Source organism: Sarcophilus harrisii, chromosome 2, assembly GCF_902635505.1.
Source record: "Sarcophilus harrisii chromosome 2, mSarHar1.11, whole genome shotgun sequence".
NCBI classification, from domain to species: Eukaryota; Metazoa; Chordata; class Mammalia; order Dasyuromorphia; family Dasyuridae; genus Sarcophilus; species Sarcophilus harrisii.
This window is the reverse complement of record NC_045427.1, coordinates 169,893,692-169,913,742: the sequence shown is the minus strand read 5'-3', so window position 1 is coordinate 169,913,742 and position 20,051 is coordinate 169,893,692. Positions and strand designations below refer to the sequence as shown.

General features: G+C 35.0%; 2 long non-coding RNA genes across 3 annotated transcripts; one reads left to right on the top strand and one right to left on the bottom strand.

Annotated features, from left to right (window-relative positions):
* Nucleotides 1–326: 326 nt before the first annotated feature.
* On the bottom strand, nt 327–15,401 carry LOC116421474. The gene is made up of 3 exons (XR_004231844.1): nt 15,152–15,401; nt 8,877–9,012; nt 327–644 (listed from the first exon to the last, which is right to left on the bottom strand). It is a non-coding gene; the product is annotated as an uncharacterized LOC116421474 (long non-coding RNA).
* LOC116421475 lies at nt 8,934–18,952 on the top strand. Of its 2 annotated transcripts, none has more exons than XR_004231845.1 (3): nt 8,934–9,007; nt 16,459–16,608; nt 17,558–18,952. It is a non-coding gene; the product is annotated as an uncharacterized LOC116421475 (long non-coding RNA). The 2 variants fall into 2 exon arrangements; XR_004231846.1 differs by lacking the exon at nt 8,934–9,007 and adding an exon at nt 15,534–15,573.
* Nucleotides 18,953–20,051: the final 1,099 nt, after the last annotated feature.

Here is a 20,051-nt window from a genome sequence, read left to right as displayed (position 1 = left end):
ATAGTAACAGAAAGATTACATTTATTCTTCTAAACACAAAAGAACATAACTAAGAGACAGTTAGGTGGTGTAGTGGATAGAGTACTAGATTTGGAGTCAGCAGGACCTGAGTTCAAATTCTGCCTCAGATACTTTACCAGCTACATGACCATGGGCAAATCACCTAACCCTGATTGCTTCCCCAAAAAGGCATAACTAAAAGTAAAATGTTTAAATTACAAATCATTATTTCATCTTTCATAAGAAAACTTTCTTTTAATTAGAAGCTCCCACTGTGGAATAGATTGTCTGATGTGAGGCAATATATTTATTCAACTTCAAGGAAATACCAGAAAACCATTTATTGATGACATTGTAGAGGTGTTTTATTGTTTGGATCTGAGCTGAAACAGAAGTCATCTGAGGACCCTTCCAACACTGAGGATGTGAATCTAAGTAATCCCTTTCTTTTGACATGATGCTTTCACTAGCAGAACATGACTCACAACTGAAAGTTAGATGACAAATAGTACTAGCCACTCTAATCAGGACCCATGAATTTTCCAGGTTTGAAGCTCTCATAAAAAATTTCAAATTGGAAGGGACTCTTCTTTTTCTCAGCATGTTGGAAAGCATCGGTTTCAAAGGAGTTGTTTATTTCAATTCTAAAACAAAGGGAGAAAACATGTTGGAAAAAAGTGGGAAAAATTTACTTCCATCAATGATAAAGGTATCATTGGATTGTTTATAGTCATAAACACATTAAACTATAATCAAAAAGGAAATCAAATATTTAAAAATGCTTCTTTTACTCTTTAAAGGAAGCTTGAAGCTGCAAATCACAGTATATAGAAATCTTGACAGTATGTAGAAAAAATGGTATTGTGGAAAAAATACTCAATATGGACTCAGTGAATTTAATCTTTTTTATTTTATTTTTTGAAATGAATGTAAAGATAATTTTCAACATTTACCTTTGCAAATCCTTGTGTTCCAAAGTTTTCTCCCTCTTTCCCTTCTTCCCCTCCCCAATATATAGCAAGCAAGCAACATAGGTTACACATGTGCAGTTGTAAACATATTTCCCAATTTGTCAAGCTAAGAAAGAAAAATCGGATACAAAAATGAAAAAACATGAGAAAGAAAAAAAAAAACCCAAGCAAACAAACACCAACACTAACACCAATAAAGGTGCCTATACCATGTTTTGATCTACATTGAGTCTCCATAGTTCTCTCTCTGGACATGTATAGCACTTTTCATCAAAAGTCTAATAGAATTGCCTTGAATCACCTCATTGTTGAAAAGAGTCAAGTCCATCACAGTTGATCATCTCATAATTTTATTACTGTGTACAATGTTCTCTTGGTTCTTCTCACTTTATTCAATATTAGTTCGTGTAAGTCTTTCCAGGCTTTCTGAAATTAGTATGCTCATAATTTTTTATATAATAGTAATATTCCATTATATATACATAGCATAATTTAGTCATTCACTCCCCAAATGATGGGCAGTTTCCACTCAGTTTCCAAGAACATAGTCTTAAAAGCCTCTCCTGCTAATTATTCTCTTTATAATTGAGCAGGTGGAATCACCTTGCCTTTCTGGACCTTACTATCTATCTGTGCAAAATGAGGGAGTTGGAATAGTTATTGTCAAAGGATCCTTCCAGCTTGACCTCCCTGATCCTATGAGATAGAGAGCTGGCCTTGAAATAAGGAAGGCCTGAGTGCAAATGCTACTTCTTGACAAACAGTAACTGTGTGATTTGATTTCCTTCTATATAGGAGACGTTCACTTCCTGCTGAGGCTGTCTCATCTCCAGTGCTTGAAACTTCTTTCTGTACAAGTTCAAGATAATTTCTACCTCCTGCTGCACTGGTCAACCTTATTTCTGTCCTCCTGAGAGATAGAGTACCACAGATATGAAAAGGATCAATCTTCTTTCTGACCTTATGCCTATTATTTCTTGCTGTGCCCTGAGGAAAGAGGAAGCGTAAGATCAGTGGGGTCTTGCATCTTTTGCTGTGCTCTTTCCAGTTTAATCTGCAGTCTTTCAAAGAAAGAGGAGAAGTAAAACATGACCTTCCATCTGAATTCTGTGTCTTCCATCTAAAGCTGGTCTTGTCTTCTGGCAGATATCCAACTTCCTCTGATTAAAGGAATGATATCTTCCACCCAATGATGAACATAATCACATCTGGTCATACCCTACATATGAGTTCTTGTAAATCATTCTTCAAAGCCCATTACCCACCTCCCATGTCATAGAATCAATTCTTAATTAGAATTCTTAATTCTTAATTAGAATTGATTCTATGACAAGGGAGTCACTGGCACAGAACTAACTGCCCAGCGTGGTGTGCCCTAATCAGAGAAGGCGTTATGCTCTATGAGCAAAGCAGAATTGAGTTAGTTTAGAAGAATTGCACAAAGTTAGAATGTCCATTTCAAATGTTCATGAGGACTACTTGTGTTTCATCTGTGGCAGAGCATTCTAAGCTCATTTTGATCTGATCAGCTACAATCAGATACATTGTAACTTGACTTTAATATAGTAATGACATTTTGGTCTTCTTCAAGAAAGAAGTACAAAAACCAATCAAAACACTTTTCTACTACCTGATTCTCTATTCCCATTCCACCCAACCATTTCAGCTCTGAGTCTCAAATAAACATTATCCAGGTCTTCCACTGTGCCCTTCTGTAGGCAACAAAATTTTATCTAAATCTTAAATCTTCTCTTCAACTTCTTCCATCTTCTAGGTATACAGAAACACAGTTCTCTTCCTATTCCTTTCTTTCCTCCATGACATATCCTTCCTGGCCATCCTTCTTGTTCTAGCTGCATTTTCTTTTATTCCCCTAGGTTCACTGGTTGTGGTGGAGAGAATTGTAACACTCTTCTCTCCATTGCTGCTTCTAGGCTTGCCACCTATTTTCTTTACTTAGTAATAATCTCTTCTTTTTCCTTAAGGTTTCCAATTAAAATGCTCAGCTATAATCTAGAGATCTACCCTTCTTCCACAAAGAGTTCAATCCTTGCTTTACAATTTTTCTCCCTCTCCACTGCTTGACCTCTTACAAGTACACACACACACACACACACACACACACACACACATTTATCTCTCTATATAAAATCTCCCTCAAAAACTCTGGCCATTAATATCCTCAATTTACTCTCTTTCTATGATTTACTTATATCCATATGATCTCAGCCATATGCAATAATGATCACACTCTTCATTTTGCTGTTCCATAAAGATACTGCCTCCTTGTTCAAGAATTTGGAAATCCCTGCATCTGACCATAATTGACTGGTTTCTTACTTTCTCCATTTAAAAAAAAAATTATTCATAGTTCCCTGAACTTCTTTATTAAATCTATAGGTTATATTTCCTTGTGTTGTTACTATTTTTTCATATTTATTTATCTGTGTTCAAGGAATTTTGAATTCTTTATTCCTGAAATCTTTTTGTAATTTTAGTCTTTTCTCCTTTATTTTGTCCTGTCACTCATTCTTTTTTTTCTGAGTCCTTCTTTTATGCTATTTCCTTGGGTGCTGGATCTCATAATATCTCTGCTTCCTCCCATATTGGGTTCACTAGTCTAGGTCTCTGACACAATTGACTTTTGGCTGGTGAGAACTGCTTCCAGTTTGATATGTTCTTTCCCTAAAATTTAGTGGAGTGCTTCATAATTTCCTATGCTTGTGATTTCCTGTCCCTCTTCCTCTGTTCCTTAATTCTCTGACTCTGTGGTGGTATTTCAGGGCTTTGCAGCAATGGTGTTACATGGTGGCCTGCTTCAGCAAAGTTCAGTTGGTACTACAGTATTGAGTGCCTTGGAAAAACATTTTTAGAGCTTTGCAGCACTGGTGCTATGAAATAATGACCCTAGGCAGGGTTTTACTCCTGAAGGACTATGGTCATACTGACTATCTATCACAGACTGAAAAAATATCTTTACTCTGGAGCCAGGTTCTCTATGATAGTATTTTTTTTTCTTTGTTTTGTTTTGGAAATGGGGAATGAGTTTTCCATATATATTCATGAGACAACTAGAAGAAAAAGAATCAATTGTCTGCAAAGGAAGGACATCAATGATCGATGCTTGGGGTATCAGAATCTTCTGTTGGACTTTCTGTGATCTTTGAAAGACAAATACTATACTGTGACCAATACTTCTTTTTTATAAATTTATTTTTTTCAACAGCATATATAGAAGAGGGATGGCAGTATTGGGGTGAGTTTTGTTGTAAATTTGTCTTGATTCTTATTACCAGGTAGTATAATGGTATGTAATAACTGGCCAAAATAACTAAATTACAGAATTTCCAGTTTGAAAGGGAATTTAGCTCTACTGACAACTGAAAAATAATTTCCACTACAATGTACCTAACAAATGGTCATGCAACCTCTTGAATAATGACTTTCAGTGAGAAGGAACCTACTATCTCATAAGGCAACCCATTTTGCTTATGAAAACTTTAATTTTTAGCAAGAGTTTCCTGAGATTGAACTTTTCCTCCCCAGCTTCTGCTCATTTAAAATAGCTCCTGACCTAATTTCATAGAAGAAGATATTTTTGTCTTTGTTTTCATTGAGTGATGATGAATGAGTCATTTATAATTTAAGGGACTGCTCTCCACAGAAATGAGCAAGGCTATTAGGGGAAAGGGAAATAGTAGTTCCTAAAGGGGAGATATTATTGATCTATACTTACTAAGAACATTTGTTTTCTCCTGGACACCTTATATCTGTGAAGTGCAAATACTATACTATGTTAAACATCTCTTTACAAATTCATTTTGATCTTATTAGCTAGATAATCCATGAAATAAGGTAGACCATCACCCACAAATTTCTGTATATCTAATAAGACTCTTGCTGTGTATTTCCAGAAGTTCATCAGTCATAACTTAAATACTAGATATTCTATCTTCCTCCATCCTACTCCCTTCTCTCAATATCACAAGGATACCTACCACTAGAGCATATAGGCTGACCATCCCTCATCTTCAACATGTAATCAGACAATCTTATTTTTCATCCATAATATTTTTATGTACTATCCTAATTTTCTTTGAAGTTTTTTCTTCATTTGCTGTATACTTCTTGCTCTTATCATGTACCTGTAGATTGCATTTTGCTCTCCATTTTTAGCTCTTGGAAATCATAGAGCTCTATGTCTTGGAGCTATATGACAACACTGGTAAAATATTGTTATTAAAAGAATGGCCATTATTTTAAGGGAAATCCTGGGGACATGAGAAGAACTTTGTAATTTCTCAATGGCAATACAGCCTACTTCTCTGCTCCTATTCAATGAAAGGCCAAATGTTTAGTCTATATTTGGAGTATAAGATTTTAACTATATAAATATAATATATAATATGTATTTACATAAAACAAAAAATACACCTATAATCTATACTACATATTTGTGTATGTTTTTACATATATGTATATATACATACATATAATTTTGGTTATACATATATATGTATATATATAAGCATGTGAGAGTTAAAAGTTCTCCATCCACTTGCATATCACATTCTGAGTACCATGTTCCTCATTAAATTTGTTTTTTTCTGTGTTGATTCCTTCATGAAAATGTGATCTTGTTAAGAAAGCAAAGACTGTCTTGTTTTTCTATTTATATTTCATGTGATTTGTACAGTGCTTTCCATATTGTATGCATGTAATAAATATTTGTCTAAATCCATATATTTATTCCTTTGTGAATGGTTAGTCCAACTCTTTCTTGTGCCTACAGACCTCATCTGGAGACTCTGAAATATTCTGGAGATTGATACACTTAACACAAAGCCATCCAGAAACAAGAAAAGCTAGAGAAGTTAGAAGTTCACTCTTGGACTTGAATTCTGTCCTGGGTCAGTAACGAATACCTTTGGCAAGCATATTGCCTTCCTGATTTTTACCTTACCTGATAGCAATGACCAGAGAGTCAACCAACCTGCAAGCATGTAAGCTATTACTTACTATTTAAACTATTACTTAGGTCCAGGGACTTTAATTAGTGCTAGGGAATCAAAGAAAATAATCAAGCACCCACTGACCCAAGGAACAGACATTTGAGCCAAATAGGGTCATCATTTGATAAGATTGTCTCTATTATTATATTTTTCAAGAAATCTCATTCAAAGCTAAAATAAATTTATGATAGATAACTTGTTGGAGAGCTTTTATTCTAGATTTGTTTTATATAAATAAATAACTTTTATAATAAAATAATAAACTGAGTTTGAACTGGTATACTTTATATCTCAGTCAAATGTGTCATAGTAAAGATATGAATACAATTGTAGTGAAAAACTGCCAGTCACCTTTTAACATTTTTCACAAGTATGATCTCAATATATATATACATATATATACATTATTTATATTAAAAATGCAAATGAATAGGAAAATAGGGATAAAAGTCAACATTTGGGGATGTTCTCTGTTATTTTTTATTGTTATTAAGTAGATCTGAAGTTTTGCCTTTTCTCCACTCCTTTTGTATCTTCTCATCCTTCAGATATCTTGATAGTGGATGACTCAATGACCTCATAATTGTATGGCCATAACTTAATCCATTCGATCCACTTCTCACACCTTTTTTTCTCTTCAATGACATTTTTACTTCCTCTCTCTATATTTAGGATTACAATATTAGATCCCAAATGTAGGAAATCCATTGTCCTTGATTGTAAAAAGAGCTTGTTTATATATATATATACACATACATATATATACATGTATGCACACATACACACACATACATACATACACATAAAACTTTTCTGACCCTTTCCATCTTTCATCTATTTGTTTTCCTTTTTTCATTTTCATTCTTAATTCCCTTGGGATATTTTGCCTAATTATTTATCTTGCCAAACTTTTTTGAAAAAATAAAAATTGACTTTATACTTTGCAGATTTTTTTAAAATAAAGTAAAATAACTCGTAATCTTCTACCATTCTTCATAAAACTTGAATATAGTCTACACTATTTTTGCCTTGGTTACCATATTTCTCTACTTGGCAAGTTAAGTCAAGTTCTTATTGAGTTAGGGGATTTTCAATAATTAATTTATATCAATTAAGCAATGAGAAACATCTTTGTTATTAACTTTTCTTCTAGTCCAAACTCCTTTTTCTTGTTATAATAACTTATTAAAATGATCAGATTGTAGGTAATTATTTTTATTTGAAGACTGTATATTTTCATCTTTTATTCTTTCCCAGAGTGGTCAGAATGAATACAAACTTACAAATTTATAATAACAATTACAAAAAAAGAACAACAATTGCATTTATAATAAACAATTTCCTGCATCTTAAAATGCAATTACTTTCATTTTTGTGATGCCACTTGATGTTTATTATGCTAAATTTGTTATTTTTTCCATGAAAAAATTATTCATGATAGAAACCCATGAATAGTTCTTTTTCCCTACAAGTACCTAACTTTATACTTTGTCTTTCAATCAAATGTGTCATATTAAAAAAATGAATAATAGTGTAGGTGAAAGCTATCAGTTGCTGTTTATACTTTCCACAAGGATGATCTCAATGTATATGGAAAGAAGACAATAATGTATTTTATAGATTATTTAAATTAAAAATGCATATGGATAAAAAAGTAGGGATAAAAATCAACATTTGGGAAATGCTCTGGCCTCCTCTTACCTCTCCTTCTTTCAGCTTTTATGACTCTCTCTCTCTCTCTCTCTCTCTCTCTCTCTCTCTCTCTCTCTCTCTCTCTCTCTTTCTCTCTCTCTCTCATCCATATTTTTTGGTATATTCTTTCAAGACCACCAAATATATAAATATAATCAAATCTGGTAAGTCTTATAATTTTCATAGAATTTCTCTTCCTTTTCATCCTCTGATGCAAATGTGGTGACTTGTGCTAAAATTCTTCTTGTGTTGATCATTTGGCAAATGCATATAATGAATATTGCAATATAAGATGATTAAATGACCCATGAAATTATATTTATTATTGTTTTTGGACTTATGATAAAAATTAAATTCATTAACTTCTTTGTTTTCCTCTCCAAAGACAACCATTTTGCAATGTGGCTGCAACATGTTAGTATCTTCTGGTTTAATTTATATGGCAAATATAAACATTGACATGATACATTTCTTCTTGTAATATGGTTCCATCCATTCATATTTAGCATGCTTATACCTAAGTATAACTTTTTGAAGAGATCAAAAAAGTTTTTGATTCTTAACATAGATAAACTTATTTCATGCCAGCTCGAAACATCATTGTAGAAGAAGGAAATTATAGAGCCCTAAGAGTTGATTGGATATCAGAGGACAGATTCTCTTTAATGCAAGACTTATCCAGTGCTGAGGGACTCATTTCTCTGCATAAATTCCCTATAATAGCTTAGAATCACTTTACTATTTTCTTTTCAATTAGACTTTAAAATTATTTTATTTCTAGTTTGTTGGATGAATTTCCCCTGGGCTTTTTAACAAATCAGGCTGATAAATTCCTAGCAATCTAGCTGCAGAAATTGTGGCTTAAAGCCATACACAGTAAGGATCTGTCTATTTTAGCAGCTGTTTAGATAAAGCATTCAACTCATCTTAATGCAAGTAGCAGCTAGAGGAAAGGAAAGGAGCCCACAAGACTTGAAATGTCTTCTGGTTAAATATCACGTAGATCATTTAGTATTTAATTGTGGATTTGTATCACTTAAACACTGAATGTCAAAGTCTTATTGGGTAATTTTCTAACCACATAAGTACAGAAGTCCTTCAGGTTTCTGGGATGTTTCACTCAATCAGCCTCAGGTGTGTAGGGAATTAATGTAATTGAGCCAAAGCAATCTCAATCTGGTCTACTTCGCTCTGGTCTTACCTGCCCTTACCTCTCCTGATCTGGCCTCCCCTTACTTCTCCTATAATTCTCAGGTTCCAGCCATCCAGTCACCATGAAGATCCTGTATCTGGTGTTTTTGATGCTCTTTGTGATCTCCTATGCTGGCACAGGTAAGCTGCAGTATGAGAATCAGGGAGGTGGGACTATGGATAGGAATAGGATTCAGTTTTGGGGACCATCAATTTTTTTTTCCAATAGATATATTTTATATATATTTTTTTATTTAATAACCTTTTATTTACAGGATATATACATGGGTAACTTTACAGCATTAACAATTGCCAAACCTCTTGTTCCAATTTTTCACCTCTTACCCCCCCACCCCCTCCCCTAGATGGCAGGATGACCAGTAGATGTTAAATATATTAAAATATAAATTAGATACACAATAAGTATACCTGACCAAAACGTTATTTTGCTGTACAAAAAGAATCAGACTCTGAAATATTGTACAATTAGCTTGTGAAGGAAATCAAAAATGCAGGTGTGCATAAATATAGGGATTGGGAATTCAATGTAATGGTTTTTAGTCATCTCCCAGAGTTCTTTTTCTGCATAGCTCGTTCAGTTCATTACTGCTCCATTAGAAATGATTTGGTTGATCTCGTTGCTGAGGATGGCCTGGTCCATCAGAACTGGTCATCATATAGTATTGTTGTTGAGACCATCAATTTTCTGATCTACCTGGCCTGAGATGAGGGTTGAAATCTCTTTACTAACTCTATGGAAGATTTAGGGAAAGCAAATTACACTTAATCTAAAGAGCTCATTCATATATACATTTATATATGTATGTCTGTACATACATATATGTAAAATAAAAAATAATATAATGCAATATAAAATGTATGATATAAATTATATATATACATATACATAAATATAAAATATTAGGTGAACAATTGCTGCATTTGAAGATGGATTCTACCACTTCTCAAGGGAGTCATTCCATTTTGGGACAGCTGTAATGGTTGGGAACTTTTTGTTATTATTGAACCTGATTGAACCAGCTATCATTGTACTCTTTGTAGCTTCCATTCATTGCTCCCAGGGGCAACAAAGTTCTTTGAAAATGAGCCCAAACTCTCCTATGAACATGTAGCATATTTGTTTTATGAAATTAGACCAAAAATTAAAAAAAAAATTAACATATTTCTCCTGACTCCTAGTCTATTGTTGTTGTTAATCTGGACATATTATCCATTTATTGTTTTTTGTACTATGTACTTCTGTGGCCTATGAATCATGCAAGTCCTGGTCTGTAAATTTTGGGATTTCCTGAAAAATGGATTATTTTCAAATTTTCCTGTATAAAACTTGTTTCTATAAAGTTGTTTGCTTGTTATTCCTCCTCATAATGTGAGTTACTAGAGGGCAAAAAACTGTCTTTTGTCTTTCCTTATATCCCAAGCTGAAAGATTAGATTGAATCTTGTAACAAAGTTCTCTTCCAGATTGAAATATCCTTGTTGATTTTCCTCTGTGTAAAATCAGCTCATAGAAGTAAAAGGTCTACTTCCAGTATTTACCAGAAATCTGGCTCAGTCCACTTTGATATCTAACAGTTATAGCTAGTATTTGCATAGTATTCAAGATCTTATTAGGTTCTTTATGTCAGTGTTGTTTCTGATCCCTTCCCTTTCCTCTTATCCAACTTTTTGCCTGAGCTGACTTCCCTAAAGACCTTATCTTATTGAAAAACTCAGGCTTTCCAGATGTTATGTTATTCTTTATTTGTGACCTGCTCATTTCCTTTTTCGGTAGTGAAGGAATGTCTTGATGTCCTCTGGTCATCTGGTGTCTCTTTATACCATTTGTTGCCATAAGGCATTGTTGCTAATGTGCTGAAGCTTTGACATTTTGAAGAATGGTTAAAGAAAACATATCCCTTATTTCCTTATGGGGAAAAAGACAATTCATTGCTTAAAAAAGATTACTCTAAGCATTTTTGGTGCTTTGAACTTTCCAAGGCTCTTTGGTGTTTAGTCCTTACATTTCTGTCTGTCTCTTTTAGTATCCATTTGAGGTATTTCTTGGTGAAGATACTATAGTGGATTGATATGATGTTTTTTTTTCTCTAACTCATTCTAAAGAAAACTGAGGGACAAACAGTGTTAATTGACTTGCCAAGGTCAAATAACTAATAAATTTCTGAGATCAGATTTGAAGGCAGAAAGTCGAGTCTTCCTGACTCCAGATCTGGCACTCTATCTACCATATCACCTAATTTTCCAAGACCAATAACAAGTTAAATGCACTCTCCTGACAAAAACATTTCCAAATAGGTCAAATAGTGTTCTAATACCTCAGCCTTGCTTTGCCTCTGTGTTCTGAATCTGGTCTATCTTAATTCTAGATTTATAGACATAGATCTCTTAGATTTGGAGATGAAAAAAAAAACTCAAAAAGCTGTTGAGTTCAACCCTTTGACTGTAAATCTAAGGAAACAGATTTTTAAATAACTTGTCCAAGGTCAATGAGGTATAAGGATTTGAAGTAGAAATGAAACCCAGGCTCAGTGCCTCTGCAGGGTTCCTCAAATTACCGCCAGGGCCAGATGCGGCAGCTGAAGACGATTATCCCCCTCACCCAGGGCTATGAAGTTTCTTTATTTAAAGGCCCACAAAATAAAGTTTTTGTTTTTACTATAGTCCGGCCCTCCAACAGTCTGAGGGACAGTGAACTGGCCCCCTATTTAAAAAGTTTGAGGACCCCTGTCCTAGATAATAAGTAAGAGCTAGCATAATTACATACAATTCATTCTGCTGAGTGGACTGAAAAAAAAATCTATTCTCTTTACTACTCTCTTTAAGTCATGAGCATATACAGCAGAAATGTTTTGTTTGGATGCATCTTTAAAGATAGTTGGTCCTTTAAAAGGAACCTTAGAAACCTTTTCTTCAAAAATCCATTGCCAATGATGTAATAGCTATGTTATCTTTAATGGAGACCTGTGTGTAAAATTTGGAGCTGTGTTCAATAAAATTTGCCACTCTGGGATTGTTTCACAGCATACATTAATTTGTTCATTGGTATAAAAGGTATATATCTTGTCAGTTCTTATCCCAGATAATTGTACTGCTCGCTTAATGGCCTTTAATAAGATTCTAGCCACAAGCACTGGGTAAGGAGTAAGGCTTTGGTCTGATTGTGCTGGAAGGTTCACCCACTCTTATCACACTGTCTCCTTGATGAGGGACTGCTGTGGGTGCCTTTTTTGTAGCAAAAACTGATATTTCCAAGGGTTTTTGAGTGACTCTTTCAACTACATTGGATAAAGTCAGTTCAACCTCTTTCAAAGCCTCTTGAGCTTCTTTTATAAGCTGGTGTGGTGAGTTTAAAACAATATCTCCCCATAAAATGTCATATAATGGTTGTAATTGATAGGTAGTTAAGCCTAACACTGCATACATTGGATGTCCTATCAATTTCTGAAAGTCATTTCAGGTGTTCAACTTCTCTGTTCTTAAAGAAAGTTTTTATACTGTAAGCACCTTAGGATACACTTCATATCCTAAATATTGAAAAGGAGCATGCCTTTGAATTTTTTTTGGAGCTATATGCAATTTGTAGTTTCTTGGTGTTTCTATGGTTTTTTGTAGACATGCTTCTAACATTTGCTCCTCAGTTGCACACCCTAAGATAGCATACATATAATGTAACAACATAACTTGGAAATGCTTTTCTTACTAAAGTAAGAGCAGCAGCAACATACATTTGACACATAGTAGGGCTATTTTTCATACCCTGTGGCAAAACTGTCCATTCATATCTTTTATAAGGCTAAGCTAAATTAATTCTGGGCACTGAAAAAGCAAATCTTTTCATACCCTCCTTATCCAGAGGGATAGAATAGAAACAATCCTTAATGTTTATAACCCAAAGAGGCCATTTTCTCTACGCAATTGATTAGGAAATGGAAGTCTAGGCTGAAGAGTTCCCATCTGTTCATTTACTTTTCTTAAATCAGTCACTATCCCATTTTCCAGATTTCTTTCTTACAATAATTACTGGGGAATTCCAAGTACTCAGAGAAGGTTGTAATCCCTTTCTCCCATCAGATTGCTTTCTGGCTAGTTGCTTGTGTAATCCCTTTCTCCCATCATATGGCTTCCTGGCTGATTGGTCATGTCTAGGTACTGGACTTCTAGGCACTCTTTGAGCACACCATCGACTGCCATCATGCCCCAAGTATTTTTTGCCTTGGGCCCTGGGGCTGGGCCCCTCATCCTGTTTCCCTGAAAGAGTCTACATTGAGGCCCAATGGAAGCCTCTGTTGCATTTTGGACATGGGGTATTGGGTGTTGTTCTCCCATCCTGTTTTCTCATTCTGTCTCTATACCAACATTGAGCTTTCAGATGCTCTACTTTACCACACTGAAAGCATTGACTAGTGTCCCGGGAAGTCCCTTGCCAGAAGGGATCTTGTCTTCCCATGTTGGGATCTTGGGAAGTCTCCATCATAGCCTGGCTATAAAAGGCATTTGTGCACACTGTGGCATACCTTCTTATGATCTCCTCTAAGAAGCAACTTGATAGGACAAAGGGATTACAACTGATCATGTTGGAGTACTGAACTTCTAAAGATTCTCTGGGTGTAACATTGGCTGCCATCATGCCCCAAGTGTTTTTTTATCTGGAGGCCTAGAGTTGAGTCCTGCTTCCCATTTCCCTGAGTCTACATTCTGATGCCCAATGGAAAGCCTTTGTTGCATTTTGGACATAGGATTTTGGGTCTTGTTTTCCCATCCTATTTTTTCACGCTATCTTTATGCCAATATTGAGCTTTTAGATGCCCTACTTTACACATTGAAAGCATTGATGAGTCTCTCTGGAAGTCCCTTGCCAAGAGGGACCCTGTCTTCCCATGTTCATCATAGCCTGGGTATACAAGGTGTTTGTGCCTACTGTGGCACAGTATCTTATGTCTCCTCTAAAGAAGCATCCTTGTGTAGTGCTAGTATAATTCTTCTACAAACCTCATTAGCATTTTCTCTAGCAAGTTGTCTTATAATTTCTGTTGCTGCATTTTCACCAAGAGTTCGTATGACAGCTATCTGCAGACATACCACAAAATCAACAAAGGGTTCATTTGGTCCTTGCATTTTCGTGAAGGCTTCCCCTCTATCTTGTCTTCTTGGGTGGGTGTTCCACATTTTGATAGCAGCAGAAGCAGTTTGCTCATATGCTGTTCAGGGTAATTAATCTGTGCAAAAGTGTTTGCATAAGGACTTAAACCTGCTAGTTGATCAAAGGTGACTGGTATATTAACTCTAGGTTGCCTATTTTGTTAGTCTTGTATTCTACATAGTTCACTATGCTCAGAAAGCTACAACAAGTTTTATCCAGGTTCTAAACATATCTTTGCTATAGATTTCCAATCACTAAGGGTTAAAATTTCATAAGCCCAATTCTCTAACACCATCTTAACATAAGATGATGTACACTCATAAAGAATGCAAGCCTTTTTCAAATCTTTGATAATTTCCAGATTAAAAGGAGTGTATCTTCTTTCTTGACCTGAAGTCAAACTCTTTAATCATAGGGTATGCTTTTATTCTCAAATCAGATGTATCCTGTCCTTTTTCTTTAGCTTTAACAAGTGCCTTTGTAATTGTGTCATAGGGGGTGGAAAAAGCTATTGCATGGGTGGTGCTGATGGTGTCACTGCCCCTTCTCTTCCTCCCTCTATCCATAAAGGTGAAATTGAGGGGAAGGGGTGTCATGAGATGGGGAATGCCCTAAGGGCTCCTGCTGAGAAGCACCAAATTCCTTAATTTCATCAGCACTCTACTTAATTCCTTTCTTGGCCAATTCTTCATGCTTTTCAACTGCTTTGTCAGTACCATCCCCTTCCTGCTCTTTCTCCTTTTTCCTTATTTTAAAACTTGTGGGATTCCTTAAAACCAATTGTATTATGTAGTTTATATAGAATGTTTCCTCAGGAATTGAATCAGGACCATTATCTTCATAATATTTAAATAGATGCTCTTCCACTAGTTTCCACTTATCTGGCTCTAATTTTTCTTCTTTAGAAAACCAAGGACACATGCACTCTAATATTTCTAAGAGTCCAATGATCTGCTTCCAAGTTACCTACAAACCTTACTTCTTTATTAACCTAACTATGCTTACTACACACTTCCCTTGGGGTGGGAAAACTCTTTTCTTAGTATTTGTCCCATTTCAACTGAAAAACAAAAATGACCAGTTTAACCTTACCAAAGTTTCCTGCTTGTCTATTTTTGTACTCACCCTATTTCCACGTCACAGGGACTTCTCCACTGAATTTATGATCCTGTCAGTTTAACTGCTGAGTGTAAGTCCTTATGTTCAGAGCCTCAAAATGTAGTGTGCTTCTTTCAGTGCCCCACATTCGGGTGCCAAAATGAAATGTCCAGGCTACTTTCTGGAGGTCCTCTGGATGGGTCTTGAAATCAGCAGGATAGTCACCATGACGATGGTTAGGAACAGAATCTAAAGTCCTTATTGTCTTCTTCACAGTCTATTCACTCTGACTCACTCTGTCCTCAGTTCTGTCAGCCCTTAAATACCCTATCACAATTACATCATTACAGCATATTGAGTATGTGTGAACTAGAGTGATCATATTATATTAGATATATGTGAACTAGAAAACCACTATCTCATCAATTCCACTGCGTTGACACCTTGTTGTAAGTATCCTTGTTTCAAGTATACTTCTCTAGAATTCTGGCCCTCTACATCAAGGAGATGATATTATATTATATTACATTACATTATATCACATTACATTATATTATATTGGTGATGGCACCATGGACATACAGTATATATGTATATATAAAAAATACAACTGAAATCCATTGCAATAGTGGGATCTTCAAGGGTTGGAATAGGATGCATATAAACTTAGTTCTGAGACACAAAGAGCTCAGTGTGATGACAGAGTCCATTGTAGATAAGAAGATTATTCAGGCAAGTATGAGAAAGAAGTGAAATAGTATGCTGTGTGGTGAGAACCAAAGAGAAACTTGTCTGATTGAACTCTACAATGAAGTAGTTAGACTGGAAAGTTACCTTGGGGTTAGGTGATTTATGTTAAACAAAGAAATTTTTATTTGGTGCCAGGAGAAATGGGGACCTCCTAGAATGTACTGAATAGGAGAGAAACAAACTAAGATCTGTAATATAGTAATGAAATCACAGGAAAACTTACTATCCCATTTTGATTCTTACAACAACCTTGTGAGGTAGGTTATTTCAAGTATGATTATTCCCCCTTTTTAGAAAAGCAAACTAAGAATCAAATAGGTGAAATAATTTTACTAGTGACCATGATAAGTAAGTAGACATCCTGGAATTGGAATCCAACTATTCTTTTGCCACCTTGGCTTCTTTTCATTACAATACAATATCACAGTTTTGAAATAAAATTTCATAATAAGTTAATTTATATTATATTTAGGGATAAACCCTCTGGAAAATGATCTAGAATTATGACATAAAATCTTTTCTGTGTGTGTGCATGTGTATGTATAAACAAATATTCTGAAACATTCTTTTACTTCTTTCCCTAGGGTATGGCGGATTATTTACAAATTTCCGATGTGATCTGCTTGGGGGTGTTTGTATAGAAGGATTTTGTAGATATCCTGTTTTGAAACTTGGTACCTGTAAGACAAAAGAAAAGAAGATGTGTTGTATAAAAGAATATACAAGTGACTGATGTAAGAAAGTTTTGGAATTATGAAAGAATAAGAGGGTAGAAATTGTGAGAGTTTGAAATTAAACTTTTCTCATTCTTATTTTAATAAAGGAAATCATTTTTGGAAAGTATGCTTTCTAAGGCAGAAATGATTCCTAGGTTATTCCTCAGTTGAAAATAGGAAATGCCAATATTACAAACTATAGATTTTTTTTTGTATGAAGGAGAGGAATTTTGTCCTAATGGATAATGAGTACAGGTTGAAGTTAAGCAGATTTGACTGTAATTCCAACCTCTGACACATATTGCCTATGGAATCTTGTATTAGTTATCTTCCCTTTATATCACTCAATACTTCTTCCAGATTCAGAATTTGATTATTGGGAGAAATTCCTCTCTTGGCAGATTATAGCTCTTTCACACCAAGTTACGTGGCCTTTAAAAGCTCTTTTAGGGAAAGGATTCTAGGAATAGGCAATGGAGGTCAGAAAATTCCAAGCTCTCCCGATTTCCTTCACAAATAAGACGAAATAGTGCCTCAAGGTAAATACAGGATGACAGAAATAGACAAGAATTGAGGCAGAACTGTGATCCTCCTGGTATAACCAGAGAAGATCCAAAGGAAGATCCCTGGACAGAGGTTTGGTCTGAGTGAAGTGTAAACACCTTCAGACTAGCTCCCTTGAAACAAGTGATGAACCCTGGGGCAGCTGGGTTGGGAAGTTGTATCAGCATCAGTAAAAGGAATTTTCACTTCTCAGACAGAGTGGGGAAACAATGTCTGAGAAGGGGGAGATTGAAGGGACTTCTGCTGATAAAGGCTCCAGTTCCAACTAAGCTGTGGGGATGTGGTTCTGAACTAGAAAGAATTAGCACATATCTGGTGAGTGCAAAAGTCCTTGATACAGGGACACTGTTGACTGTGTTCATTTATAGGAGTGCAGAGTTCATGTTTTTGTTTTTGTTTTCAGGCCACAGGGGAAAAACTGAAGGTTATAGCCACTGGAGAGTTCTCAGGGAGCAAGAGTATGTCCAGCACATTGTGCAAAGGATATCTATCCTCTCTATATCTATTATATATCTATAAGCTACAGGGCTTAGAGGGGAAAGGAGAATTTCCTAGACTCAAGACAAAGCTCAAAAAATAACAATGTCAGACCTGTGACCAGAGACACTACCCTCTACACCCCAGAACTAAAGGTGATTATAATAACAAGTTGATATAAAAAAGACAAAACAAAAATGACTTAAGGAGAAAGAACCCAACCATTGACAGTTATTATAGGCATAGAGAAGATCTGAGGTTTGTCTTCAGAGAATTCTAAAGCAAAAACATAAAAAAGTCTCTTCTATGCCAAAGAATAACATCAAATGATCATCTACCCAAAAAGAATTCATAGAAGAATTAAAAAAAAAAAACTAAAAATCAAATTATTGAGGAAAAATTAAAAAAAATAAGAAGAACCTCCCCAAAACAAGATAATGAAAAGAAAATCAATCTAATGGAAAAGGAAATCCAAAATCTCCTTGAAAATTAGGAATGGGCATGGGTAAACTATAGTGAAGTAGAGTAAAAAATAAAATAAAATATAAAGAATGAAAAAATAGAAGAGAATGTGAACTATCTCATAAGAAACATAACTGATCTGGAGAACGATCAAGAAGAGAAAACAAAGAATAATCAAATTACTTGAAAGCTATTGTTAAAAATCATGATTAAAAAATACAAGAAATATTTAAACAAAATTGTCCAGAAGTGTTAGTGGAAGAGTGGAAAATAGAAAAAGAAGAAAACACACTGATCACCATCTGAACGAAATACTTAGAGGAAAGCCTACAGGAATATCATTGCTAAATTGCAGTCCTCCCCCCCTCTTCCCCTGAAAATATTATGAGCAGCAAGAAAAAAGAAAAACAATTCAAATACTGCAAAGCTACAAAAGACTTCACACTATATATTGAAAAGCAAAAGAATGTAACTTATGGCCAAAAATTAAAGCAAAGTTATGCATGAACCTGAACAACCAAAGAAATATTCAAGGATATTCAAGGAGTTGCCAGGTTTTTAGGATTTTATTACCAAAAAACCTGTACTTAATAGAAAATTTGACATACAAGATCCAAGAGGTAAGGTAAATGGCAAAGACGAAATACAAGGGATTCAATAAAGACAAGTGATTTATTTTTTATACATGGGAAGGTAAACCTTATTTATATTGGTAATTGGGTAATGCAAAGGAAAGATTGGGAGTAGAGCTGAGTATAATATGATTTGAAAAAGCAAAACCATATAGGAAAAGGTAAAAAGAGTGATTATCTCATACAAATGAAGTGCAAGAGGAAGAACTGATTATAGATAGCTATGTACAGTATGTGTATATGTATATGTGTGTGTGTGTATTTAATTATATTTATGTATTTATAAAATATATCCATGCTTAACTGTAGTCTTCCTGGGGAAAAGGGTGGTGGGGAAGGGAGGGGAAAGTAAAGTTAAAAAAAAAAAAAGCACAGCAGAGAGCCAGAGAAAATCTACAAGGAAGCAAAGATGGACAGTTCTGAGTGAAGGGAGCCCTGAAACTCTCTAAAACCCCAAGGACAAATTGTCCTTGAATCCTGGATTCTGTAAAAGATCCTGAAAGATGGCCATCACTCCCCATTGATAACACTCACTACTAATTAAGCTTCCTATTGAATTAAAGAGACTCATTCAATTCGATTCAAATTTAGCTCAAGCTGTACTCAGCCCTATCAAGAACCGCCCTCAGCTTGTAGCTAAAAGCTTCTATTATAAAAGAGCCAGTCTTAAACCTTCTCCTTGCAGAGGACCTAATATGCCCAGGAATCTCTTTTCCTGGCATAGCAAGCCTCTGCCCATTGGGATGATACTCTCTTTCAGCGTTATCCTCTCTTTATCCTCACCTATTTTCCTAATGAGACTTTATATCTCTCTATTGGGATTTCTTTATTAGAAACTTTAATTCCCTGCTGGGACCTTGCTACTAAGAAATTCAGTCTTTCTATTCATGCATAGCAAAGGCTGATTTCCTAATGCCAACAATAAACTTCTTTTTATCAGTCTAACTTTTTGGGTTTGTAAATTCCTTTATGAAAGATCTCTATGCTACCAGAAGAGGGTTCCCCAAACTCCCTACCCATGAGCCAAATTCCAAAGGGATTTAGGGGAGCCAAATCTCTTTATTTGGTTCCCTGAACCCCAAACCTGCCACTAACCTCATCATCTAACTCCCTGACCACCAAGAACCCTAATCTCATCATTTGGTTCCCTGAATCTAATCTCATCCTGGATACAATGTATATTATTTATGTGTAAGCTTTTTGAAATGGGAATTAATTGATATTTCAAATTATCTCTTGTTCTTCTGGGCTTATAGCATTTTTTTCTTATTTTGAATTTGTTTTTATTTTTTTTTTTAGTAAAAGAATTCTTTTAGCCAAAATAAT